Here is a 26,744-nt window from a genome sequence, read left to right as displayed (position 1 = left end):
TAAGGGTGTTCATAGCTATGCAACCGCAATATTGTATGCATCTCATTCAGTATCTTCACAGTTAACACATTTGTTTGCTTCTTGATTGGATTACACAGGTCATATGTCACATATAAGGTGTGTAATGTTTTCAAATGCAGTAATGTGGTCTCATTTTATATAATAAAAGAGGCTGGTGTGTATGCTTATCATATCCATGTTACATTAAGAAAGTCATTGGTGTAACCGGATGTGATTGCACATACATTCACTGCTGCTGATGAGATGTGCAAATCAAATGTATGTCATTAATTGGTGACATCAGTCCTCATATCATCCCAGTTATGTGCCAGACAAACACATAGGGATTGTGATGAACAGAGCAAATATAAGTGCCAGATATCTACACATTCAGCAATGATTTGTACAGTTTTGAGGTGTAGTCTACAGTAGATGCCAGTGTGCTATACAGGTGCACAGCAATAATGTGTACATGGGTGCAGTGTGTGCTAGGGGAAGGGATGTCACCTACTAACATGACTCATGCATCACAGAGATGTAGATTGTAAGTAACAAGGTTTAAGAATGTCTGCAATGCATGATGTTGAGGGCCATGTATCATGCATGTCAACTGTTGTGTAATGTGAGGTCTGTGTAATATCTTTGTGCCACCTCACATGTAAGTGTGTGTGTGTGTGTGTGTGTGTGTGTGTGTGTGTGTGTGTGTGTGTGTGTGTGTGTGTGTGTGTGTGTAAGTAAACCATACTATACAGGTATTAAATTAGATATGTCTTCCCCTCACAGGTGGCGATGGGGGTCAGGGTCCTTCCCGCGTGGAAACTGATGTCAGTGTCTCTGCAGACTCTGACAATCATGATAGGCATAGTGAGGCACAGACAGGATTGTCAGGGGCTGATTCTGGGCCATTTGCTGGCATCCCACTTTTGTCCACTCCATCCCCACACACAGTCACAATGCCCACACATGCTCCATCACCAGTGACTATAAGTGAGGGACAGTTGGCGGGTGGTGGCATGGGATAGGAAAGTGTGGTGACTAGGGCAAGTGTGTCTGTAGACACCAGCCATAGCTGGATAACAGGCGAGGTCCCACACAGGTGGATGGACAGGGGTGCTCGGAGGAGGACTGCTGCCCATCATGGCCCTGCCAGAAGTGCCACAGCAGGTGTCACCAGATGCATATTTTGGACCATCATGGAGGCACAGGCATGTATGGAATGCCACACCAGACAGACTCTCAGGGTCCAGATGGCAAATATTTCTTCTCTGTGTGACAACATCCATGATTTTGCAGATGCCCACTGTTATTATGATGAGGTCATGGATAGATGGTTGGGTGAGATGGTGGCACTCCTTGACCATGGGATGTCTGTGTTGGAGCATGTGGTGGGAGTTAGCCATCCGCCATGTGGACATAGGACAGCACCACAAACAGCTGAAGGACTATGTGGCCATGCAACATCTCACTCCCACTCCCATAGTGGCAGTATCAGTAGCACAAATGCAGGGGGGTGCTGTCCACACCACAACACAGCAGGCCATAGGCACATAGCCCTGGCCAGTCCCAACAGGGACGCGGATCCAGCAGACAATAGTCAGCATCAGGGAGTACAACTCCATCTGGTCTTAGGCCTGGTGGTGCCACTGGAACCCTGGCAGGCCTAGTTCCCGTGTCCATGGCCAGACACCGTGAACTCTACACCCTGCCATGTACTGTCCTCATGTGTACAACATACGCTTGTATAGGGCAGCAACATGGCAGAAGTGTGTGCATCCATACACACACACATCACCATCACAGCTAGGGCACATCCATACTTACAAACACCTCCTCTGCACGTTCCATGTAATACACAACCCCCAAACCACACACATAATGTCAACCAATTGGCTCAGCCTAGGCCTCTGGCAAACCCACACCACACCCTGTGCATATGACGACACCTGTGCCACTGTCATCCATACCATCGATGCAGGGACATGCTAACATGGTTCTGATGCACAGGGTGAATTTAGCACAGTTTAGCAATGTAATGCTGTGTAAAGTATTGCCACTCAGCATATTTAATGGTTACAAATCAGAGTGTGTAGCTGTCCATCATGATGCATTATTGCTGTTATTAACACTAACTGACTGTGGTCTCCATAATGTATTCTGTTTGTGTTCTATGTGTCTGTCTGTCAGGAGGATGTAACCCTGCAGTCCTTTTCTACAAGGGGTATGGCAGTGTGGTAACAAATTGACTGTCATGTCCAGGGTACAGCTGTACACAATTAACAGGTCTGTATAACAGTTATTGCATGTGCCACATAGCTGATAGGGCAGAGGGGTGTATACAGGTAAGTGCATGGTGGCTAATGTCAGCAGTTTTTGTACAGTAGACAATGGTAAGTGTACTGGGTGGAACACACCAAAGGTTTGTGAATACCACACGCACAGAGGGTATTGTGTTGATGCAACACACAGAGAATACTGTTCACACACACACACACACACACACACACACACACACACACACACACACACACACAAAATACTCTTCTCTCACAAACATTTGTCAGGAGTGGGAGTAGATCCCCTACCTATCTATTTATTGTTACTACATTGTTACATATTTATCGCACGCACCATGAAGGTTATGGGGTGACACTTGTCCAAAGCTTCTGCTACAGTGAGGGACATCACCAGGCTTTGCAAATTATGGCAATGGAGGATGTACTGGGTGAGAGAGGCCACAAATTACTGAAACCTACACATATACACACTTACACACAATAACACATACACATACACACACACACACACACACACACACACACACACACACACACACACAAACACTTGCAAGGACTCATATTAGAACCCCTAGCTATGTGGTTGTTGGTATTATAGTGTTATGCAGTTCACACACACACCACAGAGCTTATAGGTTATGGAGTGTCGCAAGGTACCTATATAGTGAATAACATCTACAGCACTTGTAAGGTATAGCAATGGTAGCTGTACTGGGTGAGGCAGGCCACCAACTACTTTCACCCACATGTTCACACACACTCACAAACACTCTCAAACACACTAATGCACACACACACACATTTGACAGTCCTGAGATCCATGGTTTCAAAGAGTCAAAGGTGTGTACGTGGCAAATGGACATGGAGGCTTTACAAGGTTAGCCCATGGGAATACAGTGGCATCATGCCACCTGACGATACTCCCCAGTGTGTGTACCGAGTATAGTCACTGTAGTGATCCCCAGGGTGGGTTTTCTATTCCCCATCCACTCCTCCTGATATCGCTTGAAGAGGGCTAGTGCTGTGCTCAGCTTGACATGTGTGTGGCATCTATTCCATGGCGTGGCCAGTCTCTGGGTTGTGCACCTGTCCCTCTAGCATGTCCTATTGATTGTGAGAATGGGGTTGGGGTATCTGGGGCATGTTGTGTGGACAGATTGGTGTCCTCAGATGTAGCAATCCTGACAGGGTTGGGTCAGACACAGCTGTGTATGTCAGGCAGAGATCGCACCTACATAGCCAGTATAAGACAGAGATTCAGTGCAGTTGTTGGAGTCTGTCCATATGGGGCAAGGGTGTAGTACCTAAGATCCTCTTTGTGAGGTACATTTGCAGCCTCTCCTGTTGTTGCTGGTGTCCAGTGGGGTACATGGCAAATGGGCCAAAGTACACATTGATTGGCCTACTGAGGGGTGTGTACAAGGAAACACTGTCCTTTTACCTCCCGGATTCCACACTCTGAGTCAGGAGTAGTGACACATGGAAGGACATTCAGAAGGCAGTGGCACTGTGGTGGTCACCATACAGCTCACTGTCAACCTCTGTTCCCAGTTCCATTATACCAACATCAGTGTTCAGTGGACTACCATCAATGTTTTATTTTATGGGAACCATGTACCCAAAGGGAATGGTGGCACATCATCTGGCATTGAGCTTATGTCCAGGGTACTGACAACAGTCATAGGTCTCAGAGAGGCCTTTGTGTAGGATGCCAACATCGCATGGGGATAATAACAACACCTACCTTGTATTCAACTGCAGACATTGTTAGCCAGGGCGCCTTTGTATTGGGCTAGTCCTCAGAGGTGTGAACCCCAATCATGAGGGAACCGCACTCTCCAAAGCTAAGAATACAGCATCCATGGGACCAGATGACATCCTGGGCTGTGTACTACATGAACTACAAAATGAACTGACACCTACCTAAGTGTCATGTTTAATCATAGCCTCACCTCAGGCTTCGTGCCCACTGAGTGGTGCACAGCTACAGTTATCCCACTCCACAAGGGGGGATCCACCTTGGATCCCAGGAACTACTGTCCCATCAGTCTGACGAGCCTGATCTGCAAGGGCATGGAATGCATTATCATGGAAAGTATAAACAAAGACATTGGCAACCTTCAAACACTGGACTCCACCCAGTTTGGGTTTGTAAAGGGCCGATCTTGTCTTGTGAACCTGATTGACTTCTTCAAATCAGTCTCCAGAGCTGTGGACAAGGGTAAGGCAGTCCACACAGCCTATCTGGACCTCGCCAAGGCCTTCAACACCATACCTCACTCTGGAATCATAGATAAACTTACTACAATGGGCATAAAACCCTATGTCACTCGATGGGTTGCCAACTGGCTTACTGACAGAATCTGGACTGTAAAAGTAGCCAACTCCAAATCCAACTCCAGACAAGTGACAAGTGGAGTACCTCAGGGTTCAGTTCTGGGACCGCTCTTGTTTGGTATCTACTTCTCTGAAGTACAGGCCAACACCAAGGGACTCTGGCTAACAAAGTCTGCAGATGACTGCAAACTGGGAGCCATTATTGAATCCCCAAATTATGTGGATATTCTATAAAAGGGCATTACAGAAACAGATGCTTGGTGCCAGAGCCATGAGCTCAAGCTTAATGCCAAGAAATGTATAGTTATCCCCTTTGTGAAAAACCATGTATCCATGAATTACCACATAGGTGGCAGTACAATAAACACTGAAAGTTTGATGAGAAATTTAGGGACACAGGTGGACAGTGGTCTCACCTTCAATAACCACACTACCACAACAATCAGGAAATCCTTCTATTTGGCACACCTCATCACTAAGGGCTTTTTATCCAGAAAAAAGGAGGTCATTGTCCCACTGTACTCATCCCTCATTAGACCTATTGTACAATGCCCCATTTGGTATGCACCTCACAAGACATCTGCAACAGCTGGAAAGGCTGCAGAAATACCTCACTAAAGAACCACAGGCCTAAAGCAGATGCCCTATGCTGACTATCTAAAAAAACTCCAGCTATACTCTGTGGCATATCATCTACTCAGAGGTGATCTCTGCTTAACATACAAGTCCATGTCAAACCCTGAGCTGTTGGACATGCTCCAGTTAAAGAAATCCCAATCCCTCAGAGCCACATGCTCCCGGGATCTAAACCTTGTCATCACAATAAACAAAACATGCTGGAGGGATAGGTTGCTGACCCAGAGACTTCCCATACTCTGGAATAGAGTACATGCCAAGCAGAGTGCCTCCTTGGCCCTCTTCAAAAGGAACCTTGATGATTGGATGGGAGATAAGAAATTCACCCCAGGGATTACGTCAGTTGCCCTGCTAGACAGGGGTCCAGGGAAGTAAATACTGTGGGAAGAAATATTCAGGGAATTGTTTGGCTAGGCTTGTATAGGCCCTAGGGCCGATAGCCTAGTACCAACCTATGAACCTATGAACAACCTCTGGGACTCCACTCATGACTGTTCAGCAGTCTGAGATGGGGTCAGCTGTTTTCACACTGTGGGTTCTATCTGTGAACCAGTTTGCAGGCCACCTACTGATGTAGGTGTGGCTGCCTACCTGACTGTGTTTGTGTATGATTCCTGAGTGGGGAGCGATATCCAAGGATTAGATGGGCAGCCTATCCTGTTATGTATCCCATACTGTCACATAGTTATTGCACATGGCACAATGCTTATAGGGCTGCAGAGTGTCTACAGGTCCCTCTACACTGGATGGCAATTGTAATGTGGACATTGGTACATGTACTGGGTGGGCAACAGCAACAAGTTGCAAAACCTACCCCCCAATGGCATGGTTGTCATACAATCACAACAACCTACCCACAGAGAGGATACTGTTCACAGCTCACCCCACACACACATTTGCCCGGACTGAGATTAGAATCCCTACCTATCTATTTATTTCTACTACAGTTTACACATTTATCGCACATGCTACAGAGCTTATAGGATGACAGTTGCGCAAAGGTGCTTCTAAGGTGAGGGACATCACCAGCCCCTGTAAAGTATGGCAATGGGTGAAAGAGGCCACAAGATATTTTAAACTACACATATACACACTTACACACACATATTTGCCACAACTGGGATTAGACTTCCTACCTAACTAGTTATTTCTACTATTGTGTTATGCAGTTATTGCATGCACCACATAGCTTATGGGGCTAAGGCCTGACAGAAGGAACTTCTAAGGTGACTGTTATCTGCAGGACTGCTAAAGTAGGGAAAGGGGATGTGTACTGGGTTTGAATGGACCCAAAAGCTTTTAGTTGTAAACACACACACACACACACACACACACACACACACACACACACACACACACACACACTTTTACATTTGTCAGGACTTAGATTAGAACTCCTACCTAACTAGTTATTTCTATGATAGTGCTATGCAGTTATTGCACATGCCACAGAGCTTATGGGGTTGAGGCCTGATGGAAGGCACTTCTAAGGTGACTGATATCTGCAGGACTGCTAAAGTAGGGAAAGGGGAAGTTTACTGGGTTTGAATGGATCCAAAAGCTTTTAGTTGTAAACACACACACACACACACACACACACACACACACACACACACACACACACACACACACACTTTTACATTTGTCAGGACTTAGATTAGAACTCCTACCTAACTAGTTATTTCTATGATAGTGCTATGCAGTTATTGCACATGCCACAGAGCTTATGGGGATGAGGCCTGATGGAAGGCACTTCTAAGGTGATTGATATCTGCAGGACTGCTAAAGTAGGAAAAGGGAAGTGTACTGGGTTTGAATGGACCTAAAAGCTTTTAGATGTAAACACACACACTCACACACACACACACACACACACACACACACACACACACACACACACACACACACACACACACATTTACATTTGTCAGGACTGAGATTAGAACTCCAGCCTTACTAGTTATTTGTACTATAGTGTTATGCATTTATCACATGCACCACACAGCTTATGAGGCCTGACAAAAGTGACTTCTATGGTGACAGGCATCTTCAGGACTGCTAAGGTGTGGCAATGGGAAGTTCACTGGGTAGGAAAGGCCTGTTCATTCCTAGATCCTACTGACATTTCTCTAAGTGTATGAGGATGCCCAGTGTGTTCTTTTATAGTACATGTGGGACTCCATTCCAGGGATTGTTGTACTCCAGTCTGGTTTGTTTTGTGCTACAGCCATACCTCTTAACTTGTTGGTGCAGGATATCTGGAGATAGCCTATCAAAATGGGGGGAGCAATGGATCATACAGTGATTGTGACAATTTTTCTCAGTAATGTATGGGTTGCTAGGGTTACAGGGCTTGTTTTAGCACACATCTGACATATATGCCATTTCATACTGTCATGTATTGTTTCAGTACCTCGTGACATACCTCCTCAGATCATCACAGTGCTTTACCAGAGGAATACAGGATGGATAATGCACACACCAGGTTTATGGGCCAAATTCTATGCATTCTTGCACAATCCAGCCTGTTGAGAGGTGTGCCTGCAATCAATTGACTGCTGGCGCTGTGGAAATGGTCCAGCATCTTGGTGATATATTACAATGGTGGAATCTCTGTGCATTTATGTTCTGGCCTGGTCTGATTTCCAGTCCACAGTTGGGTAATATAAGTCAGACAGGATCAGGATGACAGGCAGACTCCAGACAGATTTATAGGGGATAAGATATGGGGGGTGTGTGTGTCCTGGGTCAGATATGTTTGCGTATAACTACCAATACTTTGCCTTGGGTTCTCCTCAATGGTTGACTGCACTTGGAGGGTCTTGTGTGTGTCAGACTGTTTGACCAGCCTGGAGGTGTGTGTTTGTCACACATATATGTATGACCCACCTCATTTTGCTTGGATGGCCACATGTTGGGGTCAGGATATTGCATAGGATGAGTGATCAGGAAAGGGTGTGTTACTCTCCATGGCTGTGGCCCAGGGTTTTGTGGATGCAGACATGTCACCATCTTCCAGGGTTAGGACTGCCTGCACTGAGTGCATTCCCATGTTTAAACTCATAGCCCTGCCTGTCAACTGTACAGAGTATCACAGAATGTCCACATCCATGACTCGAATATCTTATTGGTTACTCAAACAAATGTGGTTTTCAAGCAAAAGTGTTATGCAAGTCACTCAGGGTTGAAGTCAGATATTACTGACAGTTGACATTGCAGTTTCAGACTTTGTACCCATCAGACATTCCATGCTAATACAAATCATTCCATCAACTTTATAACATTAGAGCATTATTTCACAGGTGTCCTTCTCTTTGGACCTTCATCACCCCATTATTCATGGCTTTGTCCAGATTTCTGTCTCCGTGAGGCTGGCAGGTTTGCTCCTAACAGGTATCAGCATGGCCTTTCTTTGCATTTTGTGGACTGTGTTATGTTGATGTTATGGACCCCATGACACCCCTTAACAGCACACTGTGGGTGAGGCATAGGCATTTGCCAGAGGCCTGTAGGCCAGGAGTGACCAATGCAGGCCATCTTTAGCAAGGGAGTGCATTCTGATGATCATATGTTCCTAGGCTGCCAGCAGTAGACACCCCTGGGATGGCACCAGTAAGTTGACTGTGGGTGTTAGTGACAATTGTTTCTGTTACTATTGACTGTGGGTGTTACTGACAGTTGCTTTCTGTTACTATTGCACCATCACTCTGGGTGACAGCTGGATGCTGCTTAAGGCTAGGAACATGTTACTGCATTTATATGGGACTATGGGGGGGGTGACACATCTGTACATGATACACATCTGCACAGACTGTGCTGATATTTGCTTAACATTTTGGTCCCATTTAGCATAGTGGTGTGCCCTGTCTTTCAGACTACAGGCATAACAGTATCAACCACAGGTCAAATTGTTCTGGCATATACATTTGTAGTTTCAGACTTCTTACCTTTCAAAGCCATACTGCCACTGCCAGACCTGCTGTGATATCACTGTGTAAAAGTCTGTGGGTGGGGATTTCATGGATGTTGCCATGTGGGGGCCTTTGACAGGCATTTATGTATGGTTTTCTACAGCTGATCTGCTGGGTGAGGCTGGTGGTGGGTATGGGACCCCCACCTTGACATCCGTGCATGTGACCTATGACCCCCTTCCTCCAGTTATTTGGCTCACTACATATACTGCAGTGGTATTTGTCAACTAGGGTGGTACTGCATGTTGTGGGTAGGACAGTACTGGGGATACACTTCCTGCTGTCCCACAGAGCTGTCAGTTGTCTGCTGCTATCCCAGTTAGCTACCCCATTCCCTTGCATGCTTGATCAATACCATAGATATGCTATCAGAAAATTCCACTCCATTCATTTATTTTGTTACGGAGACTGGCTTACCTTGTGCCTGCGGCTGTTGTGAGGATGGTGTTTGAGGGCTGACTATGTCGGATGCATGCAATACACTGTCTATACATGGTAAGGTATAGGCGGTGTGATGTTTGGCATCTATTTTACTGTGTGTGCGAGTCAGAGAGAGAGAGAGATCAGTCCCTGGGGCCCTACAGTGTCAGTGTGTGTGCTATGTGTTGCCTCTTTACCAAGGCCAGGGCATACTGGGCACGCCTCCATCTGTCTACAGGGGCAGCCTCAGGATATTCCTCCTTTGAGTCACTCTGTGCCTGTGGAGGCCTTGGCAATGGTGGGGGGCTGTGTAGCCCTTCCCCATTTTGTTTCTGCTGCAGCTGTTTCTGCAGCATCATATTGTGTAGCATGACACATACTACGAACATGTGTGCACATGTGGCTGGAGAGTACTGCAAGGCTCCACCGAATATGTCAAGCCAGTGGAACCGTGACTTGAGCATGCCAAACACACACACTGTAATGATCCTGGTTTGTGCATGTGCCTCATTATGGCATTCTTGTGTGGGTGTGTGTGCATTTCTGATGGGTGTCATCAGCCATGGCTCCAGTGTGTAGCCAGCATCCCCCATCAGCTGGCCATATGGGATGTTTCCACTGGCAAACGCCTGGTACAGCTGTGACGAATGCCAGATGTGGGAGTCAAGATAGCTTCCAGGGCTGCCAGCACACATGTTCATGATAATGCCCTGAGCATCACACATAACCTGGCAGTTGATGCAGGGGAAACCCTTGTGGTTTATGTAGACCCTACCCTGTTCACCAGGTGGTGTTTTGATGTGGATGTGCATGCAGTCTATGACACCCAGTACCTCTGGGTAGTCTGCTACATGGTGGAAAAGATGCATAGTACTGGTCCTCTCCTCACGGGTGCTGGGGAAGTAAATTTGCGGAGTGGCATGTGTTCACATGGCATCTAGGAACTGGTGGAGTATCCTGGACGTAGATGCCTGTGAGACCTCCATGATATCCCCAGTTGTTCTTTGGAAGCACCTGTAGTAGCTAGTATTCTTAAGGTTACACATACCTTGGTATCCACTGGGATGGGTTCCCCTCTGTTGGTTCTGGCTCTGAGGTGAGGCTGGCACAGCTCACCAAGTTGCTGAAGTATGTCCCTGTCCACCATGTATCTCTCTACTATCTCCAGATCATGTAGCCCCTAGTAGGTTACCCTGGGTCTGAACACTTTTCTCCTCCTCCTCCTCAGTCTGAGTTGGTTGTCAGCATTTTCCTCCTCAACACCCTCAGTCTCTAGCACATACTGATAGATCAAAGCAACAGCAGCCCCCTAACATGTTTTGTTAGATTTGGCAGCTTAAAATTCCCCTGAATGTGTACACCAGTGGTGTAAATTTTGTGGGAAAAACCAGACTGAAAGGTGTTTGATATTTTATAGTAGTGTGCTGGGCTGCTGCTTTTGTAATTGGCTGATTCTGATACATTCCACCTGCCAGCTATGCTTGTTGTCCTTGCTTGCCTTCCTTCTGCAGTTTCCCCTTCCCATTTCCTTCTTGTTTAAGCCCTGATGTGTGCCACACATTCCTGGTGCTCAAATCTGAACAGTTCTGCTATCTCCTGTGTTTTTGTTTTTTTTTTAGACCCAGTGCACACCGCGCACACCCATTTAGCTAAAGTAAACAGTTTTAAGCAGAACTGGCCCTTCCTAGATGCGAACACAGTCTGCATTTCATGGAGTAGGGAAATACAGCCTCAGAAACACCCCCTGCCTTAGCTTTGCTTAGCTAAGGGCAAACATGGGCCACTGAGCTCCAATACGCTAACAGCAGTCATAACACACCCCCTTTTCATGTTAACTGCTCCTCCTGTTGACACCATGGTGTTGGAGCCCCTGCATGGTTAGGGGCAGTCTGACACTTTGTGATTCAGTATAAATCCTCTCATTTGCATACACCACTGACTTACTCCTGAGTTATGACACTTACACTGAGTCTTTCTCCTTAGCAACCACTATTCCCTGGTATTGTTTTCATTCTGCATGCCATTAACTATAATGGCAAAATGCAGATTTCTCTCAAAGATGATTACTCTCCTTTTTATTTTCGGCATGATCCCATTTGTGCGCCGCTGCCCTATGCTTAAACAACTGAGATCCGCTAAAAAAAAAAAAAAAAAAACTTTTATTTTGGAAATTTTAAACTATTTTTCATGCCAATTGTCATATATTTGGTCATTGGCATGCCTAATAAATGGAATACATGCTTTATTTGAGGCTGTCATGCCTCCGTTTTCTTTTTTGCAGAAATGTATTCAGCTAGTAACTGAATACATTTCTTCAGGTTACACTATTCCTGCATGGACACCTGCCTGCTTGCTGAATCACTAATTCATCTCATTTGCATGTTTTTCACCAGCAAATGAGGTAATTAGCATAAGGCAATGGTGTCCGTGTATGAATAGTGTAGGAGCTCACGTGCACGGCCCAGGAGCCCTTTGCTGAATCGCTCGGTGGACATATTGCCTGCAGCAGCAGCTCCTGCACTATTCCTACACTCCGTGTGGAGTATAGTGAATCCTGGAGCTTGTTGCTGGTTGCAACACACTAATGGCAGAAGGACTGTATACTGAAAGGCATAATAATGTGGCAAGACTGTTGCACTGAGGATTGTGCAAACATTATGGTACTGAAGTGGCTGAAAAACACTGGAAACATGAGCCACAAAGCATCATAGAAAATGAAGTTTATATCACATGGGATCACCCATTACCAACAGTTCAAAAGTCAGATACTAGAAAACCAGATATAGTGGTCCAAGAAAAGAAGACAAAAGTAGCATTGATCATTGAAATTGCCACACCCAGTGACTATAGTGTCTTGTGTACAGAGAGACACAAAGTCATAAAATACCAGGATCTGCAGGCAGAAACAAGAGCAATGCGGAAGAAAGATACCAAGACAGTTCCAATAGTAGTAGGAGCAAAGGTCTTATAAAAAAGAATTTACAATCATATTTATATATGTTACCAATCCATGTAACCCCATACGAATTGCAGAAGGAGTCATTACTGGGCACATTGCAGGGTGCTGCAAAGAGTACTACTGGCTGACATCAAAGACTGAAGCAATACTAATTTCATGAACTTTAATCATACTTTGACTTAGAAATAGGGTCCATTCCCTTCATGGTATTAGAAACACAAAGGATTTGGAGACATTAGAACAGCCAAATGTCCTTCAAAGCCAGGTGAGAAACATAAGGTGAGGGAGCCAGTAACTGTGGATGACAAAGTGCTAGTGGTAAGTTGTTTAGAAACAAATGAGGTGCCAAATTATCACCAAAATGTATATCCTATCTTAGTAGATGGTAAACAGGTAACTGTTAAGAGGTACACAGCTTCTGATACAACCATTGTGAGGCCTGCACTGTTTAGAGAAGTAGTACTTGCTTGGGCAGTCTAATCCAGTCAGAGCATTAAGAGGGACCCCGTTCCAAATACCTTTGGCTAGGGTTCATCTTGACTAGGATGGTTGAAGAGGAAGTAAGCAAGTAGGTGTGTTTGAGGATATTCCTGCAGATGTCCTGATAGGGAATGACTTTGATGATGCAGTACCTTATGTACATGCAGCAACATGCAGTCAGGCTTGTAGAAAGGCATGTAGATCCAGAAAGATCTCACACCTGAAGCTGGGAGTGATGTGGTGGCTGTTTCAGAGAAGGTGCTATCTGGTAGCAGTAAGTCTGAATGTGAGCCACAGCTGCTGGTGGGTACTGATGTTCCCTGAGACACAGTGACTGCGAGGACGGAGGTGAGTGGTGGTACCCAGAGTGACAGTAAGGCACAGCTGTTGGAAGTGACTAGGCTTCTTGCAGAATGGGAGCTGGGGAAGGTCATGAAGGTAGAGTTGAGACAGGCTCAACTTATGGATCCAACATTACAAAGCTTGAGGGAGATAGCTAAGGAGGCACCTGAGGGACAAGGAAGAAGCTAGTCTGTATACTGGAGCAAAGTTTGTTGTATAGAGAATGGACTCCTGGAGGTGGGCTAGAAGGTGAACTAATATGGCACTTGGTATTGCCTAGAGCTGCCACTCTTAGCCATAGCACATGACATTCCTTTCTCAGGTCATATGGGCATAAGATGTACTAAGAGATGTATTATGCAAAATTTCTATTAGCCTGGGATTGTGAGGGATGTGGTAGGCTACTGTAGGACTTGTGAACAGTGCCAAAAAGTTAGTAAAGCAGGGGACAAGGTTAAGGCTCCATTAATTTCTTTGCCAGTTATCAAATAGCTGTTTCAGAGAGTGGCCCTGGATATTGTGGGACCCCTAAGTACTCCAAGTTCTACAGGAAAGAAATACATCTTGGTAGGTGCAGGAGAATATGCTCTAGCATACTCAGATGACATTGCTATTTACAGCTGTTCCTGGCAGCAACATCTCCAAACATGTTAGGGAGGTCTTGAATAGATTAAGTAGGGCAGGATTAATCATTAAACCCAGTAAGTGTCAAGTGGGTATGGCAGAGGTCACTTACTTAGGACACAGAGTGTGAAGTGGTAAAATTAGGTCAGAAGCTGTCAGGGTGGAAGCTATTCAAGCATGGCCAGTTCCTGTTACTAAGAAACAAGTGAGAGCATTTCTAGGGAGAGCAGGGTACCACAGGAAATTTGTGCCCAATTATGATACCATAGCTGCATCCTGTACTGGCCTAACTAGAAAGAATAAACCAGACAAGGTAGTGAGGACCAGAGATTGTGAACAGGCATTCCAAAAACTTAAAGAGATTTTTGGAGGAACTCCTGTGTTAGCCAGCCCAAATTACAATAAAAAATTTATTCTACAGGTAGATGCTTGAAATTATGGGGTGGGGGCTGTACTTAGCCATGTTTCCGCAGAAGGAGAAGAGCACCCAGTAATAGATCTGAGCTGTAATCACCAACCTAGAGAAAAGTGTTATGCAGCCGTGGAGGAAGAGTGTTTGGCTACAGTGTGGGCATTGCAAAAGCTGCAGACCTATGTTTATGGGAGAAAATTCACCGTACTCACAGATTATAACCCTTTAACATGGCTTAATAGGGTCAGTAAGCAAAATGCCATGTTACTGAGGTGGAGTCTACGATTGCAAGGATATGATATGACCATACAACATCACAGTTGGGTTAATAATGCCATGCAGATGGATTGTCCAGGAAAGGAGTGGGGTAATATTCCCAGGTAGACCCATTTTTCTCATGCATGATTTTTCAAGGGTCAGTTGAAAATCGTGCCTTAGTCATAAGGGGGGGGAGGGGAGAAATGTAAAGAAAATGAAAACACTGTCATCTATGTTAGCATGTCTGGCAGGAGATTTGTGTATATTTTCAGAGTAACTTGTATTGTAGTCCAGCATGTCTAAGTCTGAAAATGTAAATATGTTTTTAAAATGCTGAGTATTTCCCTGTTTATGCAAAATGTTTAAAAACATGTCAGTGTTTGATACATTTATAATTGCAATATTTGTGAGGGAAATTCTAAAGTACAAACTGTCTGTGGAGAATCAGCTGATCAGTAGGCAATGTCATTAAAATGTTCCTGGTTCCTATGTGATTATTTGAACAGATGATTGACAGGAAAAATAACCTTTTCAAACAGTTGGTTGTTATTTTTAAAATAAGACAGTTGAGACTGTTAACCTGGACTACAAAACAGACTGCTGAAGTCAGTTGAAGGGCAGTTAGTTAAGAGTTGCAGTCATTTACAGTGTTGTGCAGTGGATACCCAAAAAAGGACTCACCAAAAACTGTAAGCCTGCTTTTGCCTTACTGTTATGTTTTAGATTAGATCAGGGACAGTATTCTCTATGGTTAGATTAGGAAAGTTTAGTTATTTAAATAGTTTTTCTAAAATTATGGACTTCTAGCCTACAGTTTAATTTTATATTTCTGATGATTAAATTCTGGTGTTTATTGAAAGCTATTGATTTACATTTTAATAATCATTTTACTTCTTATTAAATACTTTTCATGACTTTGTGGCTGGGCAATAAGTGTATTCTTTAGAGATTAGAGAGTGTTTATACCTGTTTGATACTCCATAGGTTACCTCAAATCCCTGGATGCTTCTGGTCATAGCTATCATTTATTGTGATATTTAATTCTTAATAACTGATCACCCTTTGAAGGGTGTGTAGACCTGTCTGACTCTGGAGAAATCATTTACCATTTGTGTTGGGGAGGGGACACAGCTAGAAATCTGTGTTAGGCTTCCCATAAGTGTTTGAGTGTGTAAGATTTGAATTTATTTTAAGCATGAGTGGGTCAGAGGTCTTAAACTGAAGCACATTGCTCTGAAGTGTATAATAAGGTTCATAGATTCATAGGTGTTTACTAGACTAATGACCACAAGGGCCTTTTTAAGCCTAGCCATGCATCCCAAATCTCTGACAAGTTCTGACACCCTTGATTAGAATAAGCATTGGCCTGGGAGATGAACCGTTTACAGGTTACCTGTTTGCATTAGAGACATAGGTGCCAAACCATGGATGAATTTCCAGTTTCACATCCAATTGTCCAAGTTGCACTTGAATTGGGTTAGGGAGGAACTCTGCTTCACATGGATGGGGAGCCTGTTCCATAGATGGGGTAGTCTCTGGGATATATACCTATCTCTCCAGCAAGTCCTATTTATATCACAGGTAAGCTTTAAGTCTTTAGAATGGGTAATTCTGGTACTGTTTGTTTTGTGGATATGCAGGAGGTCCATAAGAGTGGGGTCGGACAATATCCTTTATGCCAGGCATAGATCTCCCCTCAAAAGCCTGTAGGAGACAGAATACAGGGATAGGACCTTGAGGCAGTCAGCACAGGACATATCATTTATGCCTGTATTCTTTTAGTGAAGAACCTCTGTGGACATTCTAGTTGCTGGATATGCCTGGTTAGGTACATAACAAAGGGGGCATTGTACTCAATGACAGGTCTGATGAATGCCAAATACAATGGAACAATGACTTTCTTGGACTTAGATGCCATACCTTTGTTTATAAGTTGCGCAACATAGAATGATTTCCTCAACATTGTAGACACATGATCAAAGGATAGATTACTATCTATGTGTGTCCCTAAGTCCCTGACTACTGGGTCAACTCTAAGGGGTGTGTTGTCAATATGATAGTTACCAAGGTTGGATGACTTCCCAAAGGATACTATTATGCATTTCTTAGCATTTAGTTTTAGTCCGTGGCTCTGACACCAGTTGTTTGTCTGTGTTAGCCCCTCCTGGAGAACATTTGTGTCAGTATGAGATTCAATGACAGCTCTTAATTTGCAAACATCTGCAAGTTTAGTCAGCCAGAGACCACTGACATTGGTCTTGACTTCTGAGAAGTAAATGCCAAAAAGGAGTGGTCCAAGGACTGATCCCTCTGGGACTCCACTTGTGACTGACCTCTTTGCAGAGGTGTACTCCCCAATTCTAACTTCCTGGGTCCTGTCTATGAGCCTTTTGGCTATCCACCAGGTGACATACAGGTTTGTACCTAACCTCTTGAGTTTGTCAACAATGCCTGAGTGGGGTATTGTGTCAAATGCCTTGGCCAGGTCAAGGTAGGCAGTATGAACAATTTTGTCCTCATCCATTGTTTTGGTGACCTTCTCAAAGAAGTCCACCAGGTTGAGTAATCACGATCTGTCCTTGAAACCAAACTGGGTTGGGTCCAGTGTCTGGAGGTATACTATATCACTATTGATCATCTCCGTGATAATTCTTTCCATGGCTTTACATATAAGACTAGTGAGACTTATGGGTCTGTAGTTTTCAGAGACTGCAGATGGCCCACCTTTGTGCAGAGGGATGACTGTTGCCTTTCACCATTCATGAGGCACGAAGCCAGTTTGGATGCTATAGATAAATAGTAAAATAGTTCTAAATAATTCCAGAGGCCCTGATAGGTCATGTTTCATGCAATTTAGAAGGCATCCTGGGCTATTGTCTGGGCACATTGATGCAGTGTTCTTGGTCTAAGAGAGAGCATTAAGAACCTGTTCCCTAGTGATAGTAGGGGGAATTATATTTGATGATATTTCCTGAGGGAAGGTTGAGGGGAAGAGAGGAGTAAAGTTGGAACTGAATTTATCAGCCAGGAGGTTTGCTATATCTTCTGGCTCAGTATAGGTGGCTCCATTTACAATGAGCTCTGCACACAATTGTGTATTACCTTTGAGGCTGCGGAAGAGCACATTTGATGAGAGTGCTTTTATCCTGCTGGGTGCTGCACCTCCTAATTTTTGCCATAATTTTCTTCCTCCTGTTATACATCTGATTGCTTTTGTGATTCCACCAGGGTGGCTTGTTTTTGGTTTAATTCTGTACTTCTTCCTAGTGGGTACAGCTGCCTCTGTGTAGCTATTAACATGCTTATACAGGGTTTCTGTGAACTGTTCTGCATATGCAGAAGTGTTCTCGGGGTTTATAGGGGCTTGAAATTTTGCCAGGTTCTCACTTAATAGCTGGGGGTTAGCCTTATAATAGTTCCTGAATATTCCTGGTTTAGCTGGGGGTCCAAGTTTTATTTTTACTTCAAAGGAGACCATATTGTAGTCTGACCTTACCAGGGAAGGCATTACAGTAGGGGGTGTGCAGCACTCTCCCATATTAGTGTGGACCAGATCCAATATGGCTGCACCCCTGGCTGGTGTATTGACTATCTTGTCCAGGGAGTTTGTGTTTACAAAATCCAGGAATCTCTGTGCATATACATTTGATGGCTTATAGGATTCCCAGTTAGTAGTGGGCTAATTAAAGACACCCATGAATATGGTATTGGGCTGGATAGTTAGTGTTTCTAATAAGTTTAAATACATGGTATGGGTTTCCTGGGTCATAGAGGGGAACCTATAGCTTGCAAGGAAGTGGTATTGGATTTTACCTATGGTGATTTGAACATGGAGTAGCTCAAGTGCATTTTCCTGTTTGACCAGCCCTGAAGTATATTTGTTTTTGATGTAAATAGAGACACCTCCACCTTTAGTCCCTGCTTGTGAAGTAGCTGGTCTAAATGTGTGGAAGGCATTATAACCATGCACTGTTGGTGTGCTGTCCACGACTTTAAACCACGTCTCAGAGACCACACAGACATCAGCATTCTCTAGGGTAAAGAGAGCTTCCAGGGAATGGAGTTTTTTGTTTAGGCTCCTAGCACTGAGCAGTAATACCTTTAGAATTTCTTGGTTTTGATTTGCTGTGTCGGAAGTACTTTCATTTTGGCATTGCCTAAAAAGGCACTATGGGGGAAGACAATGTTTTTGCTAATATTCAAAATCCTCAAGGGGGGAGAGGTGCAGACCATCCCTGGCAAAGCAGTGTGGTCTGTTGACCATCTTCTTTCATGCCGACAAATATTGCATTCCCTTAGAATGACACCAGAAACTAAGCCAATTATTAAAGTATGTCATCTTTTGTTCATATTGTGGCATCATCCTTGGAGAAGGTAAAATGCTGCTCACTGCTAGGCTCATACCAGCCTGAGACACATATTCCAAGAGTTCTATGATGTCTCTCTTCATATAGTCTAGGGAGGTACATCTCAGGTCATTTACTCCCACATGGACTATGACTGAGTAATATTGGTAATTGTGGTCCAATGACATGAGTGCATGTGTAATGTGGCAGATCCTAGCCCCTGATAAGCAACTGACCATAACTTTCTCCTAACTCTGCCTGGTAGGAGGGACATCAGTGTGTCTCACAATGGAGTCTCCAATGACTAGAATGTTGGATTGTGTGGTGACTTGCCATATGGGTTTAGAGGTAGACGCTCCATGAGATGTAGCTCTATGTGTTGATGTGGGTGTTGTTTTGAAAGAGTGCATTTGGGGCTGCTGAGGGTATTTCTTATGTGTACTTTGTCTAGGAGGTCTTTGTGGTTTAGGAATGTTACATGTAAGTGCCTCAGTATATGTGGGTCTATATGTCTGCTTTGAATTGTGAGTGATGGGTGCAGCATGTGTACTACTGACAACTTTAGTGACATTAGGAGTACTTTTATGTTAGAGCTTTGCTTCCAGTGATGTTTTGTAAATACATCTCACACATACCATATCAGTTTGCTTGAGAATTAACTGGTTGTCAGTAAACATGAGGCAATTTCGACATTGCCTCAGGATGCCCATATCCACCAAGTTGGTAGCGGAGACAGTAGGAAAGTTCATATCTATGGCAACAGACCCTCTTTTATTGATTAGACTGTTGGAGTGAGAATATCAATCACTGGCAGGAGTATCCAGTTTGCAATTATGGGGACACTGCTTGTCACTGTAAACTAGTTGTCCTGTGCGCAACTAGATATTGGAGAAATTTCAGCTGTGCTTTTACAGGAAAGATGTCACTCAAGGTGTCTGAGTCTGTACAGAGCACTGCCAAACACTTGAGGGGAAACTTATATGGAGATCCTGAAAATTTAAGGATGAAGTATTTAGGCAGATATTCTGAAGTTAGAAACAATTCAAGCAGTATTTACTGAAAACAAAGATGTCAAGAATGATGAAAAGAAGGGAGTTGCATGAATGGTTACTGCCTGGCTACTACAAATGCTGGTCTCACCATAGCTTCACTCTGTTAGGATAAAATACTCCTTTGCTTCTTCTCTCACCTGATGCAAAATGTTAGCACCAAACCAAGAAGAGAAGCAGGCCACAGCCTGTTTACTGATCCACAGTCTTGTCCCAGATGATGCAAGGGTCTGTAGGCTTGTAGACATTTTCTGGTAGATGCCTCAAATAGCAACCAGACCAATCAGTTATGTTAAGCACAGACACTCACTCTCCAATCAGAAACAGTCAGGAATCAATGCACTCTGCTCCTACCCTCACCAGGATCAGAATATAAGCATAGATTCCAAGCTATCACCTATAAAGCAGTTATTAGGTTTTCTGGTGACCAGGAGTCTCCAGGAAATAATGTCACTGTACTCCTTCACTCACCAGGAGAAAACAGAAGCACTAATCCCAAGATGACTATTGAGAGGCAGAACGTGGGCTCTCCAAAAATTGGTGGTCTTGCAAAAGATGCTTAAAGGTAAGATGAAAAAAAAAAGATTTATCCTAAACACTGCAATATGCACTAAGCAGTTAAATATGAAAGTGGGTAACTTAAGTTTTAGCTGTCTAAAAAGTTAATTTTAGTGGAGAGACACTATTTTTCAAAGAGCAAGATAGATTGAAAAGCGGGTGGGCACTTTTATATTCTGGTACTGTACTGTGGAATACAGTAGGATGACCAATAAATTTAAATAGTTGAAGGGGAGTGATTTCACAAAATGATAATTTTCTGCTTACCCCAACCAGCCAGTAAAAGTAGAGAGGAAACAAGATATATGGTCAAATTAACATAAGGGGCAGGCAAATAGAAAGACACTGGTGTTTAAGAACACAGCAGTAACAGGGTGGGAGGGTTGAAAAATTTCTGTCTGACTCACAAGACACAGATCTGTAGTCTCTTTTCAAGTTTAAATATACAGTTAAAAGCAGAATACAAGTAAAACACAGTGTAAAGAAAACAAATCACAGTATACAAAATAGAAAAAGGCAATAAAGTAATACAAAATACAAGAAATAAAAAGGAAAAAAACCTTTCCCTCACAGCAAACTGTTGCAGAGTCTAGGTGAGCCTTTCAAGTAAAGCGATTACATTTGGAGTAGACATAGGTATATAGTCCAGTCCCAGGAAATAGAGCATGTTCCTGTTGTGCTCTTAAGGAAAATTGTAGCATTTTACTCTTGTGTGCTCTGTGCTCTGGCGTTTTCCATGATGCTCCCACACTGAAGCCAGTGGTGAGGATTGAGGCTCCTTAATTACTGACCCGGGTTTAAGTGGGGGATGTCACATATTGGTGGAAGTTCGATGGGATATTAACCAGACATCACAGAGCTTGAAGGGTGAGAAACTTTTTGTTTAGGCTTCATTCTTTGAGTAGTAATAGCTTAAGTTTGCTTGTAGACATTTTCACTATAGTGACTAACATATAACACCTCCATGACAAGGACATTGTTGAAAAGTTACTGTGTGGATAGAGACACCTTACTGATGTTAGTAAACATGTATCAGCCATACATGGAATCATGAGGGATGTAGGGACGCCCATTCATGTGATAGCAAAGGTTTGGGCAGCATTAACCATCCCTGGTATGGGGACCTGTCAGTATCTGATAGGGAACATGATAGGAACTTCAAAATCATTACAGATTTATAGGTTTATAAGTAGTTACCAGGTATACAGTCCAGGACAGCATTGAGAATCTTAGTCCAATTTATCAGTTGCCCCAAAGCACTGTCTGGTTAAGTGACTTGCTCAATGTCACACAGTAGCAAATAAAGGCTGAGGGAATCAAACCCTGCACCACAGGAAGGAGTTTATTAAAAGCCCATTGCCTTGATCCTCTCCAGTAATGGCCAAACTTTTAGATCCTACACCATTTTCTTGACATGATGCTGTAGCATGTAAAAGAACATATATGGTTTTGACAGAGAGTAGTGTGAATAGAAAATCGACATTGTGTGGACAATTAACATAGCCCATTTCCCTGCACCTCTGGGAGCCACTGATTGCACTTACTGTGCCATCAAGGACCCATCTGTTCCACATGATTTTCACTATGTCATCCTGAAGAGCTTTCACTCCATCATCTGCCAGGTGGTGTACAATGTACATCATATTATATTTGATATGTCTATGTGCCACCCAGTCAGTTCCCATGATTCTCACGTCTGGCACACGTGTTTTCTATGGGATGCCTTTCCACAGGACCATTGAGTTGGTAGGTGTACACACCTGCAAGTACATAGGCCAGATATACAGTTCCCATTCAAGCAGGCAGCAGGCCACATATAACTGTGTCCTCTGTTGTGTGTTGCAGGTGATGTGGGATATGCATTAGAACCATGGATAATGATCTCAACTAAAACCCCTAGACCATGGTTGAGACAGCATACAAAACCACACAGTTACAAACACACAATGTTGAGAACGTGTTTGAATCCTAAAAGGATACTGATGTTGCTTAGATACATCTGGTGGTATACTGTAGTCTGTATGTGAGACCTGCAGCCAGATATTTATGGTGTGTGCCATGTTAAACCATGCATTAGCATGCAAGCAGATGCAGCAAGGGAATATTATAGTTCTGTCTAACAGGCCTATTACATCAGCATAATGAGGAGTTAGTCACAGAGTAATTGGAGGCATGGCTGCAGCAGTAACCAGTGCAAGGCAAATATAAGCATAATACATAGTTGCATCTGCAAAGTAGCATCTGACTCACAACTATGGGCCATTATACAAACCAGGTAAAAACTGATGCATGCATTATCACACACAAGCTATGTATGGCAGTGCACTGACTAGATGTATTGTGTATCAGGCATTACTTTACCCACATTGCAGTTGGGAGAGTCTGAGATAACATGCTGTTGGGAGGCTGCCATGTCACAAATTTATTTTAATCTTTATTTACCATGAGTCCAACTGGGACAAAGCCCATTTTCAGTAGAGGCCTGATGAGAAATGCTCCAGATGCATGTCTTTGGAATGTGGGAGGAAACTGGAGCACCTGAAGGAAACCCACAGAAATACAGGGAGGACATGCAGACTCCACACAGAAGGCACCCCCACTGAGAATCAAACTGGAGAACCTCTTGCTGTGAGGTGACAACACTAACCGCTGCACCACTGCATCACCCAGTTGTTGGCCACATGTACCATGTCACCCTGTAATTTCAGGTCTTGGTGTATTCTGTGGTATGGATGGTATAGCACTTTGGAAAAATGTATGGGAACCCTGCTATGGTATCCCATTTTGAGAGCCAATATATGGATGGTGTTCATGAACTAGATGACTTCCATGAGTTGGCATGGCACTGCATCTAGCAGACTACTGGAGCTGCAGCAGGTTGCCTGATGAGGCATCCTGGGGGGCTTGAGGACATCTGTCAACCATTATTGTAAGAACAAACACACCCAGGTGTGTTGGATGCTGTAGCCAGGGTGACAGTGATGTGGCCTCTGGAATGGTGTGTGCCATCTATGTAAGCCCAGCCTGAGATTTGCCACCCTCATATCTGGACTTTTTTATGGTCATGTTTGGTATGTTCTGCAGAGGCACAATGGAGACCAGTTGCAACCTGACATATTGGGACATACCAATGGATGCCATGTGGGCTACCAGTGACCAGAACAGTCATGTTTGCTCTACATCCTATATGCTAGGTCATGCTACAAGTGCTACAGGTCATCCCACAGTTCATGCAGTTATTCTACTTCCTTATGGAAGCCAGTCACCACACTCCCTCTCTCACTACCATGGTGAGTGTAGTGACTGTCTGTGACTAGACCACTGACCTGCACATCTGCCAAGTGATGCCAAGTGTGGCACCCCAATAAATCTCTCAACTGTCCAGATTTTTGCCTCATATTTTGGCCTATTCCTCATAAAAATTGTGGTTTTCTGGCAAATCATTGAGGACTGAAATTATTTAGTTATTTATTTATTTATTTATTTTATCTATTTGATATTTGTTAACCATGTTAGTCTGACTGGGCAGAGCCCTTTTTCAGCAGAGACCCAAGGAGAAAAGCTCCAATATTACATTACTTGAACATTAATTAACATAGACAGTAGTTGCAAAAAAAAAAAATAACTAACATTATCCGTATACAACTAATTCAGTTTTTACATAAAAAACACATACTGTAGAAAATAATAAAGTAGAAGTAACTGAGAAATTTATCATCAGTGATAAAGACAGGATAATGGGTATATTCATAAATGTTGTGAAAAACGAAGCGTGATCCATTTTAAGTACATTTATAAGAAACTTGTAGTAAGAGAAAGAGGAATAATGAGCTAACACAACGTAAAGAGTATATTAGGTGGAGAAGAGTACTAAGCTATATGACTGAAATAGTATAGAGTAGAAATGAAAAAAGAGAGGAAAACATAAATGGAGTACGAACTAGAAAGAAAGAGAACAGGTAGGGAGGCAGTGATAGGACAAGTATAGTAATATCAGAGAGGGCAGCAGTCTATGGTAGAGGAAGATAGCTTATGTTGGGTCATGGCAGAGACAAGTCCATGATTTGTGGAAGTAGTCTTTAATTGCTATTTTAAAGGTGTTAGGGTCCATGATACATCTGACATTATGAGGTAGTTTGTTCCATGCATTTGCTATGGAATAGCTATAAAGTAATTTCCCAATATTTTTGTTGGGCATGTAGACTTGCAATAGGTTCTGTTGAGAGCTGCAGAGAGAGTTATTGGGAGTATAGGACTGGATGAGAGTGGAGAGAGGGACAGGAAGACGGCTGATGTAGAATTGCATGAGCAAAGAGAAGCTGTGGAATTAGGATTTGGTGGTGAAATTCAAGTCACTGCAGGTTTCTTACGGCGATGCAATGGTGGGTGCAATAAGATAGGTTTGAGGCAAATCAAGCTATTTTGTTATAGGTGAGTTCTAGTTTAGTGAGAATGTTTGATTGGAGGTGTGTGAGAATAGGGGCTGCATAGAGCAGTGTGTGGAGTAGAAAGGCTTGTGCAAGAGAGAGTCTGGAAGCATTTGTAAGGTATTTTTTATGTCTATAGAGCAGACCTAGTTTTTGATGGGTCTTTTTTATGCATTGCTGAGTGTGTAGATTCAATTTGAGATGGTCATTGATTATAACACCAAGGAGTTTGGTGTGGGATTCAGATGAGATGATAGTATTATTCAGAGAGGAAACAGAGAAGGAAGTTTTGTGATGGTCAAGGGAGGTAGGGAGAAACAAGAGGAGTTTAGTTTTCTTAGGGTTCAGTAGTAATTGGTGGGAAGTAAGCCATCTTTCTACAGAGCAGAGGGATTCTTGGGTGAGGGTATGACGGTGTGTGATATTGTCAGAGCAGGAGATAATTGTGGAATCATCGGCATATTGAATGATGGTTGAGAGTGGACAAGAGGAGTGGAGAGCATTAATAAAGATGTTGAAAAGAAGGGAACCAAGGATGTAGCCTTGGGGCACCCCAGTTTGTACTGGTAGAAAGGGAGAGAAACTGGATTGCCATTTCACTGCCTGGAATCTATTTGAGAGATAGCTGGAGAACCATGATGTAGAAGAATTAGAGAGGTTGGGAGAAGCAAGCTTGGATAATAGTAGTCTATGAGAAATGGTATCAAAGACTTTGGATAAAGAGAGACATTTCAGTTACAGACTTAATATATTTCCAAAAATGTACACTAAGGCAACACCTATTATCCTAGCAACTTTCTAAGTTTATAAGAACAATAATTAAATTCTGTCCCTGATTTTGGTCCTTTGTCCCCAGTTATGTTTGGTTCTATCCAGATTTCTTGTGTTAAGAGGTTAAGAGGTATGTCAGATAAGGAAAAGACCCGGAGTCATGATGGTGACTTACACCAGCGCAATGCTCCCCTACAGTGTGTGCACCATATATCGGAAGCAATGCAGCTGATAGATACTACTTGTGGCGATGACAATTACGTAGCCAGGATCAGGCTCACACTTACAGTATGCCAAGTGCCAAACACGGGTGACACTAGAATTCCAGCATGACCGTCCATCATCACCTCCTATGTAGAAGATGTATATGAGCCCTCCAGTGTTAGCATTGCTATCAGTGCCATTGTGTTATCTGAATGTGCTATGTGCTCTTTGTTACAAGTGTCCTCTCCTGCTGATATCAAGCATGTGTTGTGAAACTATGCTGGAACCTTCACAAGTGAAACTTGTGAAAGCATAAAGATAACACACCTGTGGTAATGCCAGAACACATGCCTCACATCCTCCCAATCCATGGTATACTTACTGGCACATAACAATTAACTGAATAGCATATGAAAACATACATATACAGCTTGAGGAGCAGGTGTTGCAAATGCAGTTTCAACATTCCCGAAGAACTGATATGCACGGATGTTATGCTGAATAAGTATATCTCCCATGCAGGTCAGTGTTCACCATAGAACTGTACCTACTATTACTAACCTAGTGCACTCATTACAGAGATGGGTAGAACATTTACATGCTGCCCATATCCTTGAAGGACAAGAGTACTAAACCAGGGATGAATTTGCAGTTAC

Source organism: Protopterus annectens, chromosome 1.part1 (genome assembly GCF_019279795.1).
Source record: "Protopterus annectens isolate FY-2018-M chromosome 1.part1, PAN1.0, whole genome shotgun sequence".
Lineage (NCBI taxonomy): Eukaryota > Metazoa > Chordata > Ceratodontiformes > Protopteridae > Protopterus > Protopterus annectens.
The sequence above is the reverse complement of the archived record's forward strand: the minus strand, read 5'-3'. Positions refer to the sequence as shown.